Raw genomic sequence first — 4827 nt, 5'->3', positions numbered from 1 at the left:
GCGAAATTGCCTCCTGTGTGAATATGGCATCTTTTGGGAGAAAAAAAAACCGTCCCCGGACCGGATCAACGGCATCGTTCGATGGATATTTCAACGTAGGAAAAGCTAAGGAAGGACGTGTGGGTGGTTGTGGTGGTAACTGCCCACTTCGCTCGGAGGAAATTGCGCGATACTAGCGTTGCGTGAGGAAAATCCGCTTTAGGTAGCAAGAAGCGACCCGGTCTACAGCGAATGGAAGAAAGGTGGGCCCACATACGGATCGGAACACGCACCCACACACACACACACACAAATGCACGAATATGTACGTATGCGCCCTCATCTGGCACGAGGCAGATAACGAGCGCTGCGCTTCGAGCGAAAACTCCGCCGGTCGCCGGTCGCGATGGCTATCGGTGGAAAAACGGACCGAAGGTGGGCCCACCCCTCCCGGAGCAAGGTAGTGTGACACCGGTTTCCGTGGCTTTTCCTCATTTTATATCGACCCGCCCGCCCTTCCCGCGGTGTCATCTTCCTATCTCCCTCCGCTTTCGCCGTTCGAAAGGCGAATGCTGCGAGACGCTGCGGGAAAGGATATTAGGCCCGACCCGAGGGTGCGGGAGGAGGAACGCTAGGAGGAGGAGGGTTCGAAGGAGATCAACCCGAAAGGGGGAAGGGACCCGGGAGAAAAGGCATAATGGAGAAAGCGGACGACGTTCGCGTTCAGCTCGTATCTTTCGAGCAAACGCGCACTCCGATGCCCAGGACATTCGATCCTTGCGAGAGGTTGCGATCCCTCGCGGAGAAGGAAAATTCCAACCCCACCCCAAGGCGCCCGGGGAAGGACGAAGGGGAGTCGCAAAACGCAACGGTCCGAACGGCTCTGCACCGGACGGTTATTTATACATATCCACATATCCTTTCGCCTGCCGGCTCCTATTCCCCCCTGGCGATTTGAGTGAGAGGGTGAGGGAGAAGGGAAAGGAGGGGGGTTGGAGGGAGTGAATAGTTATCGGCATGCGAGAAAATGCGCGACACATAAGCTTAAGTTTATAAGCAGCCCGCGACCGGAGGCTGGCTCGGTCGATTCCGCGAACACCCGGACACTGTGTTCCTGCTCGGTCCGGCAAATCGCACGTACACTCGCCCGAGCACACATACGGCCGTGTGCATACGTACGTGCGGGCATTTGCCGGCCACCATTCCGGCATCGGTGGAGGCCATGGCGACTTCTTCTTTCTCCTCGCGAGCACATTTCATTTCGTTTCGTTTTCCGTTCAATCGACATCACCGTCGTCGTCGTCGTCGTCGTCGTCCCCGTGGAGATTCTTTATTCGTTTCCTTGTGGTGCTTCACACCACGCGCTGTCCGGCACACACACGCACACATCCACACGGGCGACAAACGACAAGGATGGTCAAGCGGCTATGGTCATTGCCATTTGCCGTGTTTGGTAATTTCTCCTCCCCTTCTCCGGACCATCTCTTTCGGCTCAAGCGGCAGCGTCCAGCATCGGCGGGCGAATCGAATGTAGCTTCACCCGGAGGTTTTCTCATCCCCTGGCGATACACCGTTTGCCTCGGAAGGACATCCCATCCGGTGGGGGGAGAGGAGGTGGCGAGGAGATGCCAAGCAGTCGCGCGTTTCGTCGTCCTTTCGAGCTGTCCGGCTGTCATTCTTCAGCGATGCTCGCCTTCTTTTCTCGCGAGCTCGCAAGAGCCGGGAAAGGACTGGCAATCGGACACGGGGGAGGATTGGAGAACTGGATTTAGATGCAAAATTTCCAGCGTAGTCGGCGGACAATCGCATAGTGGGATAGTTAACGCAAAGCAATGGCAAACTTCAAATTTGTTTTCGAAACAATTCGTATTGCGATAGTTTTTCGTAATAAAATAGTTCCAAGTTTCATCCAAAAATGCGTCTTGAAATGTTGGAAGATATTTTTTGATTTAAGACAACATTATTACAAATCCAATGCCACAAACAAAACATTTTGCAGTAATGAAAACACTCGTCTTGCTTTACTTTTTTCAAAATTCGACCATCACAAGCATACTTTAAGATATTTCAACATCACCAATCAAAATTTTCATACCACCGAAATCAAATCCAAAGATGCTTGTTTAAAAATTACCCTTACAACAACAACGGTATACTATACTAGTAAGATGACTTAATAGTAATGTAGGTTCAATTAACAAAAAACAAAGTAAACAATTATCAATTAGATTTTATATCAAGGTTAAGAAAAAATTAATAGAAAATGCAACAAAATGCACAAAAACAAGAATAATTTGGCAAACAGCGAAAAACATTTAGAATTTGTTTGTTTCTTCTAGTGTTACTCTTTCGAAAGTACCACAGTGCGATAATGCGAGAAACGCGCAGTGCCGTCACCTTGGTCGGCTTCTTCGAGAAAAATACATGTACACATGTGCACACGACGGGGTACTGCACGCTCTGCCGCATTTCACTAGCCTCTTGCATCATTTTTCCACCGACACGCGGATCGTCCTTTTTTGCAGACCTCCTTCCGGTGGAGCATCATTGCTTTCACCCCCGACACCATCGCCTTCATCGACCTCTTTCCCCCCGTCCTCGACGTCGTCGTCGTCAACGTCAGAGAAAAGTGATCTTTTTCCACCAAAGAAGATGGCCGTGCTGCGAAACCGGGAGGTATGGGAGATTTTCCCCGGTCGTGGATGACTCTCTCTACCCCCTCCCCTCCGTCCCTTCTCGTTCCCCGTGCAGCGACCGGTAACTAGGAGATGGATATTGGTCCGGTTTGTCCCACTTGGGACTCGCTCGGGAATGGGAAGTCCAGCGAACGAGCGTGTATGCGACTGCTTCAACCGGATGGTCTTCTGCCTTCCCCTTCAAGCCCCCCCCCCCCCCCCCCCTCTTCTCCTCCTTCTCATCCAGCACCTGCAGCATCCGCTGCTCGCAAGGATAAGAATATAGAGCGCTATCCTATGCGCGCGGTCCTTTCCGGCGTCCCATTCCTGGGGACGCTTTTTCTGCGCTTCAATCTTCGCTGCGGACGCGCGAAACGAAAGTCCACTGACGCGGACACAAACGAACCGTCGTCCCGATCGTCTCCAGTGCCGCCGTGTCCTTCCGTGAGTGTGTGTGTTTTTTTACCCTCTTTTTTGAGCCACCACAACCCCACCCACTTCCGACCCGTTTTGTGCGCTTCGGGTTTTCCAGATGGGAGCGAGGAAAAATAAAGGGAAAAAGGGATCCAATCCAACTAAGCAACCACCCCAAACGGCCTGCTGAGGTGGATTTTTGCCACGACGACGACGACGACTGCTGACGACGTTAGCCCACATACATTGTACATGCACACGTACAGAGGCTGGCGGAAAGGCACATTAGTGTGCGGGGTTGGGTGATGGGAGGCCGGTGAGAGGTGAGGTGAGGGTCAGCGAAAATTCTGCCAACTACAAACGCCTACGGGTCCACGACGACGACGACGACGACGACGACGACGCTGGTGCTGCTGTCCACCTCAGCTATACATTTTCAACTCATCCCAACGATGACCATCAACTGACATGCACGAGCAGCTCGCACATTCATACCCTACAGGGCGTCCTAATTTTAGCGCACGTACTAGAGGTAGATATTCCATTCTATTAACATTGAAACACTTGATCTTTATGGCAAAATTTCAAATACGTTGATTATCACACCAAAACAAACAGGAAAAGTAGTAAGTTTCAAATGAAACGAAATTAAATTGTTGGTGCACATTGTTTACACACTTGGAATCAGCAAAGAGAGGCTTATTAATATGCGACAGAAGGAAATTTCAGTACACAGGTGCTACCATTCAGGTATTTGATGGATTTGATATCAGTTAAAGGTACCTGAAAACTTATATGATCGAGTGGGAAAAAGGTTTCCCATATTAATATCGATAGAAAGTTTTTAAAAAAACTGATCCTTTTGAAAGATTGGCAAAAACATTTGGTTACCTTTGCAATGAAAATTTTACAAGAGTTTCTTTTATAGGCTGCTATATGGCTAAAAGCAACAAACCGTTACATAAGAGTGTTTTTCGAAAAAAAATCTTTTGAAAAGCAACAGGTTTAGTTGATTTCAACTATTGATAACTCATTTCGATTAACTTAGTATATTATTTCCATTCATGTTGGAGCTATAAATAATCTACGAGCGAGTTATAAAACGCAGTTAACAGATTCAAAGCGTGTCCTAGCATGCCCTGCTTTCTCTTTTAGCTAATATAATCCAATATCGAAAAATTAAATTTAATAATTATGTTGAGATTTTTGCTATATATTGTATGCACTAAGGCCTTAATCGATAACGTCTCCTACTTCATTTCAATTTACATTATCCTACTGCATGTACTGGAACATTCCAGATAAAACCACGCTTGAACCCCGACAAAATCCGTCACCGACTGTTGCGAGGCGCGCTGGCAAGACGGTATCTCTCTAGCCGCTCAAGTTTCGCGGCCCGTGCTATAGAAGCACGGCTCCAATTGTGCCGCCGCAGCAGCTTCCGTGTGTCGCCTTTTTCTCGGCGCTTTCAAGGATGCGCCCGGCGCGAGGGTCGAGTTTTCATCCTTCGCGCGGAAAACTTACGATGGGCCCCGGGGCAGGGAGGGCAGTGGTGCGGTGGGCGACGGTGCCGGTGGGTTTATGCTATTCCCGTGCCCGAGCGCGAAAACCCAGTGTCCATCGCCGTCGTCGTCGTCGTCGTGGTGAGTCGGGGGTTGCCCGTTTCCGACTCGTATGGAGATTGCTGGAGGATGTCTTTTCGCTGAAATTGACGACCATCTTCCCCTGCCCTCTGCCTGCCGCTCCAGCATCAGCGGGG

This window comes from Anopheles coustani, chromosome 3 (assembly GCF_943734705.1).
Source record: "Anopheles coustani chromosome 3, idAnoCousDA_361_x.2, whole genome shotgun sequence".
NCBI classification, from domain to species: Eukaryota; Metazoa; Arthropoda; class Insecta; order Diptera; family Culicidae; genus Anopheles; species Anopheles coustani.
This window is presented reverse-complemented; position numbering follows the sequence as displayed.